The sequence below is a fragment of the Rattus norvegicus genome, chromosome Y, assembly GCF_036323735.1.
Source record: "Rattus norvegicus strain BN/NHsdMcwi chromosome Y, GRCr8, whole genome shotgun sequence".
In the NCBI taxonomy this organism is placed as follows: domain Eukaryota; kingdom Metazoa; phylum Chordata; class Mammalia; order Rodentia; family Muridae; genus Rattus; species Rattus norvegicus.
The window spans coordinates 22,170,090-22,186,984 of NC_086040.1; positions in this window are offsets into that span (position 1 = coordinate 22,170,090).

The window sequence follows — 16,895 nt, forward strand, 5'->3', positions numbered from 1 at the left end:
CTTGGACATTTAATCATTTAACCAGACTTGTTAAGTAACAGGGAAATCATATAGCAGCAAAAGCTATTCACTTATATTATCATAGGCTAACCATCGACGATGCTTTGATGAGGGTCAAGCTCACCTACATATCTCCATCCTATTCCAGGACATTTTTGTGTCCTTCAGTCAAATGAGGCCAACATTCTTTTCTGCCTACTGTCCTGATGTCTTTGCTGAAAAAACAAAAAAATTGTCACCCCTGTGTGCTGAGCTAGACAGTCAATGACGGATAAGAGAGTGATATATTCATGAATAAAGGGCCTTAGACAGGGGTCCAACATTAGCTGCTTCCTTATCCCATGATGGGCCCTGGCTAAAAGATTCTCTTTGCCATGTGACAAATAACACCCCAACCTAAGACAGTCGCAGTTTCCAAGGGGTACATTCCAGGACATGCATGGCCATTGGTCACTTTTACATTTGAATATAAGTAAGGGGGTGATCTTGGTTGCAATGCCCTTGAAGCCCTTCATTGTATATGTTATTATTATGGTTAGAATTAAGTATGAATAGATTCATGGAAAATCCCCAGCCAGCTGTAGAAGACGAATACATTCAAATCTGGTGGTCAAGAAAAATAATAATATGGTAATGTTGTCCTGATGATTAATAATATGATACACCTGTGAACTCTCTGACATCCTTTCAACATCAGTTCTGTGACCAAACGAACCCTGTGTTCTTGCCCTTTGTAATTGTTTCTTAATTCCCCCAAACCTCTCTTACCCCGTTATGGTATAAATTCAACCTTGGAGAAAAATAAAATTGACTCCTTGTTCAGAATCTTGTCTTGGCATCCTTCTTTGTGTCCTTTGTCCCACATTCTCTTCCAGGTACCCACAAAACCCTCACTTACACAGCATTTTTAATCGTTTCTCAAAATCTACCAGAATCAGATCAGTTGTCAGTAAATTGGTTTGCTACTAGCATTCATTTTTGTATTTGATATGCTCTAGCTGTGTCTCTCAGGAAAGATCTATATCAGCTACCTGGCAGCATGTACTTCTTAGCTTCATCAATCATATCTAGATTTGGTGGCATATACTATATATATATATATATATATATATATATATATATATATATGTGTGTGTGTGTGTGTGTGTGTGTGTATGTATGTATGTATGTATGTATGTATTTGGTGTCTCTTACAGCAATGAGGTTAGGTAGCTCAAGAATGTAGAATCCACAAATGCAAGGCCAAATAATCTCACTCCTGTTCTTATGAACCTATTAAAGGTGAGGTTTAACTGGACCTCAAGCCATACCTCTCACTGCCCATCCTCCTAAGTATTATGTATGGCCTGAAGAAAGAATCATGGTAAACAATCCAAAACCCACAAGACTGACACTGGGAAAACAGGTAGGTAGGTATGAGAGACCTGATACTTAAGTGGATACAGAACCACATTCTATAGTCCATGCTCTCCTTTGTTTTATTGATATCTGGTATTTTTTGGATAAAATAAGCATTTGGGAGTTTATCATTTGAAGTAGGTACACAATATTTACACTGTTATATTCACTCTATTGCTGGACCCACTTTGTTGCCAAAATCACTGAAAAAAATGGAATTGGAAAACAAATTTTCTGATATCACATTCAGGAATATATATTAAGTCCCCTATCAATGAATGTTCAATTAGAAAATGAAATACAATATTCACTCATTTAAAGGTCTGTAGGGTAAATACAGGTCTTTGGGAAACAGAGAAAACCTAGGAAATTGAACTGTATGTCACAGGAATGAACTTGGTAATAGAATTATGATCCAGAAGAATCTCCTCCATTCTATGTTCCTAGATGTTTTCTTCCCATGCTAAGCCACTGAATAACTGTCCATTCAGACCATGTAAACACTAATGCAGGAAAGAGAAGTCTCTAGGCTTATAGAGATGTAGTACATAAAGGTTTCCACTGTGTCACAGGAGACACCTGGAAATTGCACCCTTGAATCTACTCAATGTAAGGAAAGCTGTTCAGCAGGTAGGCCATGGCAGTTCTCATAACATCATCATTAGGCCCTCCTTGAAAAATCTCTTGTATCCTGGAGAGCCTTAGCTTCTTCTGTGATGTCACAGTGTTTTTGTGACAGCAACTGCCTCTCTGATATTCCTTCAGTACCTCTATGTGTTATTAATTGTCCTATAATTCAGCGTAAATTGTTATTTTTGAGGGAGAACAAAGAGGATAAAGAGATCAGACATGGGGAGAAGGAAGCTAGCCATCTGTCTTGGTATAAAAAAAGGAAAAAAGTGCATGGATTATGGGAAATCTCAGTGAATCCTGGGAAGGAGTTGAGTAGATTCACTTAAGACACTTGACCTTAGCCCTCCACATACAGGATTCAGGTGCTGGGAGACTCTCAGAAGCTTCTGAACTTCCACGCTTCTTATTGTTCCTGGAAGTCAGAACGTTTATATAATTCATTTCTTTATTCAAAAAGCCAGGTGTTGGGAAGGGCACCATTGTTTCAGGAGAGCTCATGGCTTTTATTCTTTTTGCCCAGAAGATAAAGGTGCAAAGGAAGAAAGGAAGACAAGTATTGTGTCTTCAGCTAAGGGTAAACTCCTTGAAGCTTTAGATTCCTATAGTGCAGTGTGTCTGACACTGATATATGGGAGAGAGAAGTGTTTCTAGTTGAGACTTCACCATCTCAGTCTTCCACTAGTATTACTCTGACTGCCATTCCCTGACAGTGACTATCTAGAGTTCAGAGTCAATAGGAGTGATTACCAGGCAGGTCTTTTTATTTATTTATTTATTTATTTTTTTTTATTTATTTATTTATTTATTTATTTTTATGTTTTACCAAATATTATTTCTTTTGTGATTGGATATTTCTACATTTACATTTCAAATATTTTTCCTTTCTCAATTTCCTGCACAAAAGTTCCCTAACTGGCCCCCTTCCCTTCTTCTATAAACCCCTTGCTTCTCTTTGACATTCCCTTGAACAAGGTGTCAAACCAAGGGAAGACCAAGGATTTCTCCTTCCATTGGTGCCCACCAAAGCCATCCTCTGCTACATATACAGTTTGAGCCATAGTTCTCTCCATGTACATTCTTTGAATATGAGTTTAGTATCAGATAGCTCTGGTTCGTTGGCATTGTATTTCTTATGGGGTTGAAAGTCCCTCAAGCACATGTAGTACTATCTCAAAATCTACCAACAAGAGACCCTTTTCAAGTTTACTGGTTCGCCAGTAGCTTTCATTTCTGTATTTGATATGCTCTAGCTGTGTCTCTCAGGAAAGATCTATATCCAGTTCCTGGCATCAGGGACTTCTTAGCTTCATCAATCTTATCTAGTTTTGGTGGCTGACTATATATATATATATATATATATATATATATATATATATATATATATGTATATATATATACTTTTGGTGGCTCCTACAGGTATGAGGTTAGGTGGAATTTTTACATGGGTTCTGTGCAACTAGGTCAAGAATGTAGAATCCAGAAATAGCAATGCCAAATAGACTCCATCCTGTACTTATGAAACTATTGTAGTTGAGGCTTCCCTTGACTTCAAGCCATACCTCTCTGTGCCCATCTTCCTGACTCTTATGTTTAGCCTGAAGAAAGAATCATGGTAAAACATTCAAAACCCTCAACCCTGGCCCTGAGAAAACAGGAAGGTAGATATTATAGAACTGATATCTAATGGGACTACAGAACTGCATTCTATAGTCCATGTTTTTTTTTGCTTTACAGATGTCTCATAATTTTTGGATGAAATATGCATTTCAGAGTTCATCATTTGAAGTTGGCACACAATATTTTCACTGTTCTGTTCACTCCATAGCTGTGCCCCCTTTGTTGCCAAAATCATTGCAAAAATTGAACTGGAAAACAGAATTTTTGAGTGCACATTCAAGAATATAAATATAAAGTCCCCTATTAAGGAATGTACAATATGAAAATGTAATACAATAGTCATTCAAGGAAAGGTCTGTAGGAAAATCCTGGCCTTTGGGAAACATAGGAAACCTAGGAAATTGAACTGTAGGTTACCGGAATGGACCTGGTAATAGAACTAGGATCCAGAAGAATCTTCTCCACTCCACATTCTGAGATCATTTCGCCCATGCCAAGCCACTGAATAACTTTATCAATTCAGAGCATGTATCCACGAATGAAGCAAAGACAAGTCTCTAGCTTTAGAGAGCTGTAGCATATAAAGTATTTCACTGTGTCACAGGAGACACTGTTGTAAAGGGAACCCTCGAATCTGGTCATTGTAAGGTAAGTTGTTTATCTGATAGGCCATGGCAAGTCTCATTGACATCATCATTAGACCGTCCCTGAAAAAATCTCTTTATGTTGCAGAGCCCTAGCTTCTTCTGCGATGTCACAAGTGTTGTTTTGAAATCATCTGCCTCTTAGATATTCCTTCAGTACTTCTAGAGTATACTAATTGATCTGTAATTCAGAGTAAATAGCCATTTGGGAGGGAGAAAAAAGATAATGAAGAGATCACAGATGGGGAAAAGGAAGCTGGCCTTCTGTCTTTGTATAAAAAAAAAGAAGAAACATGTGCTCCATGGGAAAGCTCTGTGAGACCTTTGTAGGGGGTGAGTGGGTTCGCTGAAGAGATAGACTTGATCTGAGCCTTCCACATATGGGAATAAGGAGCTGGGAACCTCTCTGAAGCATCTGGACTTCTCTGCTAGTTATGGTTCCTGGACGTCAGAGAGTTTATATCATTAATTTCTTTATTCCATAAGCCAAGTGTTGGGAAGGGCACAGTTTTTCTTCTGTCCAGAAGAGAAAGGACCTAAGGAAGAGGGGAAAGAAAAGTATTGTGTACCTAGCTCAGAGTAAACTCCTTCATGCTTTCTATATCTATAGTGCAGTTTGTGTCTGACACTGATATCTGGGAGAGAGAAGTGCTTCTAGTTGAAATTCCAACATCTCAGTCTTTCCAATATTATTTCTCTGACTACCATTCCCTGAGAGTGACCCTTTAGATTTCTGTGTCAATAGTTGTGATTAGCTGGCAGTTTTCTTTTATTTTATTTCTTATTTTTTTAAATTTTTTTACAAATTTTATTTGTTTTATTTTATGTATATTTACCTGTTTACAATTATAATATTATTTCCTTTAAGAGTTTCCTCCCATAAGATCCCTAACTGGTCCCTCTCCATTTCTACTATAACCCCCCTTACTGTTCTTCATATTTTCTTTAACTCTGAATCAAACCAAGGAAGGACCAAGAGCTTCTTCTTCCATTGGTGCCCAACAAGGCCATTCTCTGCTATGTATTCAGTTGGAGACATAGGTCTGTTCACATTCAGTCTTTAATATTAGTCTCGTTCCAGAAAACTTTGGTTCATTAACATTGTTGTTCTTATGGGGTTGAAAGTCCCTTCACCTCTTGTTAGCCTTTCTCAAAATCTACCAACAGAGGTCCATTTTCAGTTCACTGCTTAGCCATTAGCATACACTTTTTTATTTGGCATGCTTTAGCTGTGTCTCAAAAAAATATCTATATCCATTTTCTGGCAGAATGCACTTCTTAGCTTCATCAATCTTATCTATTATTAGTGGCTGATACACACACACACACACACACACACACACACACGCACACACACACACACACACACACACACACACACACACACATATATATATATATACATATACATATACATATACATATACATATACATGTATATGCATACAAACTTTTGGTGCCTACAGTATTTGGTTAGGTGGAATGTTAACATGGATTCTGTGCAACTAGGTCAAGAATGTAGAATTTACAAATGACAATGTTAAATATACTCCCTCCTACTTGAAGTTGAGGTTTCACTGTTCCTCAAGCTTTCTTAACCCTGCCCATCCTCCTGTTTCTTATATTTGGCCTTAAGAAAGAATCATGGTAAAATATGTAAAACCTTCAAGTTTGGCCATGGGAAAACTGGAAGGTAGATAGTGTGGTACAGATATCAAATGTGACTAGAGAAATGAATTTATAGTCCATGTGGTCCTTTGTTTTATTGATGTCTGGTAATTTTTGGATAAAATAAGGATTTGTGAGTTGATCATTTGAATTATGTACACAATATTTCCACAGTTAAATTGACTCAATAGCTGGGCCAAGTTTGTTGCCGAATTCATTGCAAAAAAAAAAAAAGGAATTGGAAAAATGAAATTTTGAGGACACATGCAGGAATATATATAATGTTCCCTGTGAATGAATGTACAATCAGAAAATGTAAAACAATATTCACTCAATTAAGGGTCTGTAGGGAAAATACTGGCACATGGAAAACTGAGGAAACCTAGCGAGTAGAACTGAATGTTACAGGATTGGACGATTAAAATTAATCGCCAGAAGAATCTCCTTCACTCCTTGTTCCTACAACTTTTCTAACCTTGCCAAGTCACTGACGAACTTCTCCATTCAGAGCATGTATCACTAATGAAGCAGAGAGAATTCCCTAGTTTGAGAGATGTAGCATGTAAAGGTTTCCACAGCGTCACAGTAGACTCTCCAGGAAAGGGCACCTCCAAATCTGGTCAATGTAAGGAAATCTGTTCAGCAGGTAGGCCATGGCAGTTCTCAGTGACATCATCATTAGGCCCTCCCTGAAAAATCTCTTGTATGGTGGAGAGCCCTAGCTTCTTCTGTGATGTCACAAGTGTTGTTGTGACTGCAACTGCCTCTCAAATATTCCTCCAGTACTTCTGGGGTTTACTAATTGGCCTCTATTTCAGAGTAAGTATCCATTTGAGAGGGAGAACAAAGAGCATGAAGAGATCAGAAATGGACAAAGGAAGCTGGCCTTCTGTCTTGTATAAAGAAAGGAAGAAAGAGGTGGTGTATGGGAAAGCTCAGTGAGACATGGGTAGGCAGTGAGTGGGATCACTGAAGAGATAGCCTTGATCTGAACCTTCCACATATGGGAATCAGGAGCAGGGAGCCTCCCAGAAACATCTCGGCTTCCCCGCTTGCTATTTTTCTTTGAAGTCAGATAGTTTATATCATTAATTTCCATATCCCAAAAGCCACGTGTTGGAAAGGGCAAAGTTGTTTTCCTGAGAGCTCATGGCCTTTATCCTTTTGGGCCCAGAGGAAAAGTTCCTTAAGAAGAAGGGAAAGACAAGTATTGTGTCCTGAGCTCAGAGTAAACTCCTCCATGCTTTGGATTCTTATAGTGCAGTTTGTGTCTGACACTGATATCTGGGAGAGAGAAGTGCTTCTACCTGAGACTTCATCATCTCAATCGTTCTACTAGTATTACTCTACCATTCCCTGACAATGACCCTTTAGATTTCTGAGTCAATAGTTGTGATTAGCTGGCAGCTTTCTCTTATTTATTTCATTTTCTAGCAAATTATATTGCTCTTTTAATTGGATATTTCTATATTTACATTTAAAATATTATTTCTTTTCCCTATATCTTGCCCATAAGATCCATAACCGGTCCCCCTCTCCTTCTTCTATAGCCCCCCTCACTGTGCCTTCACTTTCCCTTTAACTGGGATCAAAGCTAGGGAGAACCAAGGGCTTCTCCTTCCATTGGTGTCCAACAAGGCCATCTTTTGCTACATATGCATTTGGAGGCATAGGTCTGTCCACAAACAGTCTTTCATTATTGTTTTAGTACCATTACGCTCTGGTTCACTGGCATTGTTGTTCTTATGGGGTTGAATGCACCATCAGCTCTTGTAATCCTTTGTCAAAATCTACCAACCAATCTACAAGGTCCATTTTCAGTTCACTGGTTTGCCACTAGCCATCACTTTTCTATTTGACATGCTCTAGCTGTGTCTGCCAAGAAAATCTATATCTGGTTCCTGGAAGCATGGAATACTTCTTAGCTTCATCAATCTTATCTTGTTTTGTGGTGCATATATATTTTCTTGTACTGCTCTGACTATCATTCCCTGACAATGACCCTTTAGATTTCTGAGTCAATAGATATGATTAGCTGGCAGTTTTCTATTCAGATATATCATCATAGGCTAGCTATGGAAGAGGCTTTGATGAGGGACAAGCTCACCTACACATCTCCTCCCAGCCCAGGTAAGGATATTTTTGTACGTCAGTCAAATGAGGCCAACATTATTTTCTGCCCACTGTCCTGAAGCTTTTGCTGAAAAATCAAGAAATTGTCAACCCTGTGCTAAGCTGGACAGTCAATGACTGGTAAGAGAATGATATGTTCACGAATAAAGGGCCAAAGACATGGTGCCGGGGTGTGCCATTAGTTGCTGCATTATCCCATGATGGACCCTGGCTAAAAGATTCTCTTGGACATTTGACAAATATCACTCCAACCTAAGACAGACAAAGTTCTCATGGGGTTCATTCCAGGACAAGCACAGCCATTTGACACATATTCGTTTGACTATAAGGAAAAGGGAGATGTCGGGAGTGATGTCATTGAAGCCCTATGTTTTTGATGTTATTATTAAGTTTAGAATTAAGTATGAGTGGGTTCATGGAAAATCCCCAGCCAGGTTCAGGAGCCTATTACAAATATGGTGGTCAAGAAAAATAATAATATGATAAAGTAGTCCTGATGACTAATAATATGACAAATCTGTTGACTTTCTGACATCTTGTCAACATCGACGGATTTTCTGACCACATAAATATTGTGTCCTTCGCCTCCATAAATATTTCTTACTTCCTCCCTCCCTGTGATACCCCTGTTATGGTATAAATTCATCCATGGAGACAAAATAAAATTGACCCGTGGTTCAGACTCTTGTCTTGGCGTCCTTCTTCACGGTGCTTGTCCCCAATTCTCTTCCAGGTACCCTCAGACCCTTCACTTACACAGCTCATGTAATCCTGTCTCAAAATCTACCAACAAGAGGTGCATTTAAAGGTCACTGGTTTGCCACCATCACTCATTTCTGTATTTTAAATGCTCTAGCTGTGTCTCTCAGAGAATATCTATATAAAGTTCCGGGCAGGATGCACTTCTTAGCTTCATCAATCTAACCTAGTTTTGGTGGTGTATATATATATATATATATATATATATATATATATATATATATATATATATATATATATATATATACACATTTGGTGGCTTCTACAGCTTTGAGGTTAGGTGTAATTTTAACATGGATCCTGAGCAACTAGGTCAGGAATGTAGAATCCACAAATGACAGTGCCAAATAAACTTCCTCCTTTTCTGAAGAAACTATTGATGTTGAGGTTTCCCTGGATCTCAAGCCATTCCTCTCCCTGACCTCCTCCTATATCTTATATTTGACCAGAAGAAAAAGTTATGGTAAAACATCTAATACCCTCAAATCTGGCCATGGGAACACATGAAGGTAGATATTAGAGAACTGTTATCTAATGGGACTACAGAAACGCACTCTGTAATCCATGTTGTTCTTTTCTTAACTGATGTATGGTAATTGTTGGATAAAATAAGGTTTTGGGAGTTTATCATTTGTATGAGGTACACAATATTTACACTGTTATATTAACTCTATAGCTGAGCCCCCTTTTTTGCCACAATCATTGCAAAAACTTGAATTGGAAAACAGAATTTTTGAATACACATTCAGAAATATATATAAAGTCCCATATAAAGGAATGTACAATAAGGAAATGTAAAAAAAAATATTCACCCAATTATAGGTCTGTAGTGAAAACACTAGCCTTTGGGAAACAGAGAAAACAAGAAATTGAATCATATGTCAAAGGAATGGTCCATTGAATAAAATTATTATCCAGAAAAATCTCCTCCACTCCACATTCCTAGAACATATCTACTCATGCCAAGCCCCTAACTTTCTCCATTCAGAGCATGAAACCACTAATGAAAGAAAAATAAGTCTCGAGCTTTAGAGAGATGGAGTACATAAAGGTTTCCCATGTGTTACAAGAGATATACATGGAAAAGGCACTGTCGAAACTGGTCACGGTAAGGAAAGCTGTTTAGAGTTAGGTCATGGCAGTTCTCAGAGACATCATCATTAGGCCCTCTCTGAAAAATCTCTAGTAACCTGAAGATCCCTATCTTCTTCTGTGATGTCACAAGTGTTGTCGTGACACCAACTGCCTCATATATTCCTTCAGTACCTCTAGGCTTTACTAATTGGTCTCTAAGTCATAGTAAACAGCCATTTGGGAGGGAAAACAAAGAGAATGAAGATATCAGAGATTGGGAGAAGGAAGCTGGCCTTCTGCCTTGGTATAAAAAAATATGTAATTAGCTGGCAGATTTCTTTTCTTTAATTTTTTTCATTTTTTAAAAATTTTTGGCAAATTATATTCCTTTTTTAATTGGATATTTCTATATTTGCATTTCAAATTTTATTTTCATTCCCAGTTTCCTGTCCATAAAAGACCTAACTGGTCCCCTACCCTTCTTCTATAACCTCCATTAGTGCAACTTGATATTCCCTTGAACTGAGAGTTAAACCTAGGTTGGACCAGGAACTTCTACTTCCATTGGTTCCCAACAAGGCCATCCTCTGCTACATATGCAGTTGGAGCCATAGGTCTGTCCATGTACATTCTTTGAATATTGGTCTAGTACCAATGGCTTATTGGCATTGTTGTTTTTATAGGGTTGAAAGCCCCTTCAACTCTTGAACTCCTTTCTCAAAATCTACCAACAAGAGGTCAGTTTTCAGTTCACTGCTCTGCCACAAGCATTCTCTTCTGTATTTGACAAATTCTAGCTGTGTCTCTCACCAAAGATCTATATCTGGTTCCTGTCAGCATGTACTTCTTAGCTACATCAATCTTATCTGGTTTTAGTGACATATATTATAATATATATTTTCCACTTGGACGTAATGCTCAGAATGGGATTCCTTCAGTTTCTGCTCTAAATTCATAGATATCTTTGTTCCCCCTTTTAAAAAGGAGTGAAGCATGAACATTTTGAGTGTCCATTTTTGGCTTCGAGTGGTCTGTAGTCTGCATCTTCGGTAATTTGAGCTTTTGTGGCAATATCTATTTTCGGTGATTTCATACCATGAGTGTTTTTCTGTGGTTGTGTTACCTCAGTTAGTATTATATTTTCTAGTTCAATCCATTTGTCTATGAATTTCTTGAAATCATTGCTTTTGATAGCCAAATAGTAAAACGTTGTGTAGATATACTACATTTTCTGTATCCATTCGTCTGATGAGTGCCATTAGGGTTCCTTCTAGCTCCTGGTATCATAAATAAGACTGCTATGAACATAGTTGACCATCTGTCTTTTTTGCATATTGGAGCATCCTTTGGTTATATGCCCAGGATAGGTATATCTGAGTCCTCAGGTAGTGCAATTTCCAATTTTCTGAGGAATCTTGAGACTCATTTTCAAAATGGTTGAACCAGTTTGTAATCCCACCAATGAAGAAGGATCACTCCTCTTCCTTGAAATCTTTATCAAGATCTGCTGTCTCCTGAGTTTTGTATTTCAGACATTCTTACATGTGTGAAGTGGAACTTCAGGGTTGTTTTCATTTACATTTCCTTGATGACTAAGTATTTTGAACATTTCTTTAGATGCTTCTCAGATATTTGATTTTCCTCAGTTGAGAAATATTTGTTTAGGTCTGGAACTTAATTTTAATAGGGTTATTTCTCTCTCTTGAGTCTAACTTCTTGAGTTCTTTGTATATATTGGTAATAGCCCTCTATCAGATGGAGAATTGGTATAGACCTTTTCCAAATCTGTTCCTTGCAGTTTTGTCCTAACAATATCCTTTGGCAGGCAGTTTTCTAATACAGTGAGGAACTGTCAGTTAGTAAACTAGAACACGAACTGGCTCCTCCCTGACTTCCCCACGATTTCTGAATAGTAATTGGGGAAACTAAACGACCATGTTATACCCCTACAAGGCATGCCTATCTATAGTTGTGCGTGTAGAGAGACCTATCAGTGATTCTGGGCATCTGTTAAAGAATTGTAGGCTGGAGGAGTTTGCAGTTTTTATCCTGGCATCTATAATTACAGGTTATGGTGTTGTGAAGCCAAGATATACCATGTGCAGCTGTGAATAGGCCTGAGAATGCTGACTCCTTTGATTTTTGAAGCATTGCTAAGGGATCCGGAGGAAATCAGCACCCCCTGGTCAACAGAGCTCTGGGAGTACTGGCACTCATGCTTCAGCTCTATATGAAGCTAGGTCAAAAGATCACCTGTCAGGAATGTTATTGAATATTCTTCAGTGTGCTTGCATTGGAGTGCAATGAAATTCTATACAGGAGAGGTGTTGGAAACACATGAACTCTTCCATTAGAGATCAGAGAGATGAGCTGTATTCACATTCAATTGACTGTGTGTGTTCCTGGTCTTTGCCTTTGACCATGCAGATCTATTGTCTCATAATTCATTGTTCATGTGGCCAAGTTGTAGGGGAAGCATGACTCACAATTCTTTAATTCTTTCCCATTTTCCCATCCTCCATTCTAGGGTAATAGATTTTAATGAAACCCTTCACATTTTATATTGTAGACCAACTGACCTAACTTTTCTTCAATACGTTCTTCTCTATTATCCATTCACCCTGTGTGTGTATGTGTGTGTGTGTATGTTTCTGTTTGTGTGCTTAAATGGTTAGTTTGTGTGCAAATTTACAGAAACCTTGTCACTGAAAGGACTCTATGTAAGAAATCTATAAACTGTGGATGGAGCAGCATCCAAATGTTCTCCCACAACATGACCTTCTAGAAAGAGTAGCATAATCTCCTATAAAATAGTACACTTGAAAGTAAAACTTGGAGGAAATGCCCTGGCATGGCTACATTATCAGTATAAACTGTGACATTTTCTCTTGGCTTCTGTGGCCAGACATGAAGGGTCTGAAGCAAAGTTGCATCCTGTTGATCTGTGAATAAGCTGAAGTTGGCTATCAACTTGGTCACATGAAGCATATGAAAGTCGTGACAAAACAGTATCAGGCCATTGTGACACTGGCCTCACAATGGAAACATGGGATTGCTGATAATCACAGAGTGGGGTCTCATGTCTGAACTTTGACACCCAGCTAGGCAAAGTGTAACCTGTCAGTTAGCTTCCTGAGTACCATCCACAAGCCAAGGTAGAAACAGAAGAAGCACCATTGAAGATAGCTGCTATTCCTTGTGAGCTACTTTTCAGAGTATGTGGAAGAACATTCATCGTCTTGTGACATGGGAGATCAGACTAATGAGAGCAGAAAGAGGGGAAAAATCTGTGTGGTTTTTTTTTTCTGGACCAACATAACTGCATTTTCCAATCTAAGGGTTTGCTCATGGAAGTCTAGTGTCTCATATTGGTATAGGCCACTCTGTATGAAGTCTCAATAGCACAACTGTCTCCAGGTTTCTTTCTTAGTTACTGGGATTTACAGGCAGTCATTTATACCTTGTCTTCTAGATTCACAAATTATTTTCTGGCTTCATATACACAAGGCATAGTATTCTTTCACTCTCTCTCTCTCTCTCTCTCTCTCTCTCTCCCTCTCTCTCTCTCCATCTCTCTCTCTCTCTCTCTCTCTCTCTCTCTCTCTCTCTCTCTCTCTGTATGTGTCTTTCACCGTCTCTCTGTCTCATCTTTCTTTCTCTGTCTGCCTCCCTGTCCTATTTTTCAGCTTTCCTACAACATGATTTACTAATGATGACATATTTCATGTCAGTTTATGCACTTGCTTCTCTCATAAACTCCAGTGTGATCTGAACTTGCTGTCTCCTGGAGAACCACAAATGAAAATAGAATTGATGTCCAAATATACTAGACTAGAACTTTAAGAACTGTGAAGACGTAGAATATTCAAAAACTCTCAACAAGCCTAGGGGCCAAGGGTCATGTATGGAAGGAAAATTTTCAGAGTTCAAAGAAATGCATGCCAGGCTGACCAAGGACTGTCTTCTCTTTACAGGGACAGCCAGCATCAGGAGAAAGGTAACATGGGGCTTTAATGAACATGCATCATGTAATAATATCTAGTCTATTCCTTACGTTACCCGTCCCTGTCTGTATTTCTCTAATGGATGGTTTACATAAATGTAGTAGTGACTGCCTTTCAGGAGTATAGAAGGTGTCACATGTGGCACCCAAAAGAACAATATGACTTTTCTTCCCTGGCTGAATCTCCTTACCAATGATCTACAACATATTTTTCCCTATGACTGCTGCTTGTTTTGTGTGTGTGAGTGAGTGTGTGTGTGTGTGTGTGTGTGTGTGTGTGTGTGTGTGTGTATCAGTCTGTCTGTCTTTCTCTCTTTCTGTCTATGTCTCTGTCTGTCTGTTTCTTCCACATGATACCTCTGTATTCTTCAGTTTCACTTCTTAATTGCTCATTCCAAGATTGACCCATCATGCTTTCTCTGAGTATTTGTTTTTGATGACTCAAATTACACCTGTTATTCAATGCACCTGTAGTCAGAACTGTGTTCCACTGATCACATCACAACCAGCCTCATGGCTAAAATAAGTAATTTTCGAGACTCTGAGGGAAGTTCTTGTAAGAATTTATATGTTTTCTGTATTTTTTACTCCCTTTTACAAACTTTTGTAGTCTGTGGATCTTCACCAAGTCTTTGTTTAATTGTATTCATCTATGTATCTGGCCTACTGGGAAGACATCATCCCAACCGTCCAACATTATTTCACAGGAGGAATAGATGAGGGATTTGGAGAAAACGGTCATTTAGCTGCAGAAGATGTCCTTGAGATGGATTAACTGTTTCGAATCATCACATCATTGACAAGCATTCTGAACAATGTTCTCAGTTTATTTTCTTCTTTGTCATTTTGAGTGTGCAACCTAAGGTGGGGAGGAATATTTATGGGTTGTGATTGAAAATTGAGTCTTCATTCTTCATGCATGAAGGTGGTAAAATATACAATAGATCAGTGATATCTCTGGGTTAGAAGGGATAGTGATAGAAAGTCTTCCCTTTTGTCTCAACAAAGATACCTGAAACTTGGCTTTTTTATTTGGATAAGATCTAGTTAATGGGTAGTTATGTGCTGTTGAAGGGGATACTCTTCTGGATACTCTAATGTATGCTGAAATTTCCATGATGGTATTCTCTGTGATAACACTAGTGTTATGGAAACAGAAACTGCCCTTGTGGCATTTAGTTAGTACTTATTGGTTTACCCACACAAATGTTTTTCAGGATGATCAAATTATTTACAGAGAAAACAGGGAGCATGGAGAGACAAAAGAGAGGAAGAAGAAATTAAGATACTTTCTTGTTATAGAAGGGAAAACATAAATTATCTGGTGGAAAAGGGCGAGGGAGAGCAGTTGGCTGGTTCTGAGGAGTTTCCTCGAGGAAGTGGTCTTGGCTCAGGCTTTCTAGGAGTAGGACTTATGACCTCAAGGCTCTGGATTCCTAAAGAAGAGACCCAGTTTCAGGAATACCTGATAAATTTTTTGGCAGAGAGTCAGGAATTATCAAGCATGCATCAGGTCTACTATGTGTTCCTTAATTTCATTCTGAATGAGGAAGTATACCAAGAAGAGCCACAGGGATAAAAGCTTTGACTCTCAGTGTAGAGTATTGAATTTTATCTTCAGTGGATTCCTGGACATGCATCAAGGTATCTTACTCTTTGTCTTGAACATACATGATTAAGGCTTTGGGGTCCTAAAGACTAGGGACTCCAGGACTTACCTGCATCCTATCAAATACAAACTGAAAATGTCCTTCATTTCTTCATGTCTTGGCCACATTTTGTTGTTAAGAGCCAGGGGGACTGCAGAAGGGAGGGAGGTATATGTTTAGAAATGATGGTTGGGAGAAAGAAAGCAGCTAATAGATCCAGCTTGAAGAGAGCTTTCCTCCTCTTTCAGTGCTTCCAAGTACCTGTAGATTTCCTCTTTCTTCAGGCTTCATTGGAGAGACTCAGCATACTCTCTCCTGTGCCTGGACCATTGCTATGCATGTTCCCTTGTGTTTACCTACAGGATCTGCTGGAAAGCCATCATCCCAACCTTACACCATCAATGAGCAAGTTCAACAGATTAAGAAGATGGAGAAACTGACTATTGAGCTCCAGAAGATGACTTGTGAGTTGGAAAACTTCCATGTATACTGAACAATTGCCCCAACAGCATTTGGGGAGAAGTTAGTCATTATGCCCACTTCTTTGTAGACAGCCCTGACACCTCTGTGTTAACCTCAGTTTTCTCACACCACAGGAAAATGCAACTGTAATGTTCTCATGTACAAACTAATATTCTTATGTGCCTCTCAGAGCCAGGACATGAAGAAAGGATAGTAGTGTGATAAGAAGTTATTTCATTTCTCAGAGAAGCCGAAGCTGTGGTTTGAATAACAGTCTGGGGATACGGCAATTAATGGGTGAGCTCTCATCATGGATTTTAATAGACAGAGAATGCATTTTTTGTCCTCAGAGGAACACAGAAATCTGGTCAGCTACAGAAGTACTGTAACTTAAACTTAGATAAGTAAACTTTTATGTTTTTATTTTAAAGATTTATTTTATTTGTTTTGTATGAGTATTCTGTAACTGTCAGACACAACAGAAGCGGGAGTTTGATTATACATGGCTGTATTCCACGATGATTTTGCTGGGAATTGAACTCAGGACCTATGGAAAAACAGTTAGTGCTCTTAAATTCTGAATCATCTCACCAGGCTAGACTACTTTTGATGATGATGATGATGGTGGTGATGATGATGATGATGATGATGATTATCATTATTATTATTATACTGCAAATCGAAATGGATCAAGACTTACCCTCCTTCAATGGTCTTCCACCACTCCTGTCTCAATATAACCTACAATAAAGAAGACACCATCACAGCTGCCCATCCTTCCCAGCACTGAAGAAAGAAAAGTTTTTCTTTGACTTGGCTATGGAGATATTCTTGTTGACTGGGATCATAGCTTCA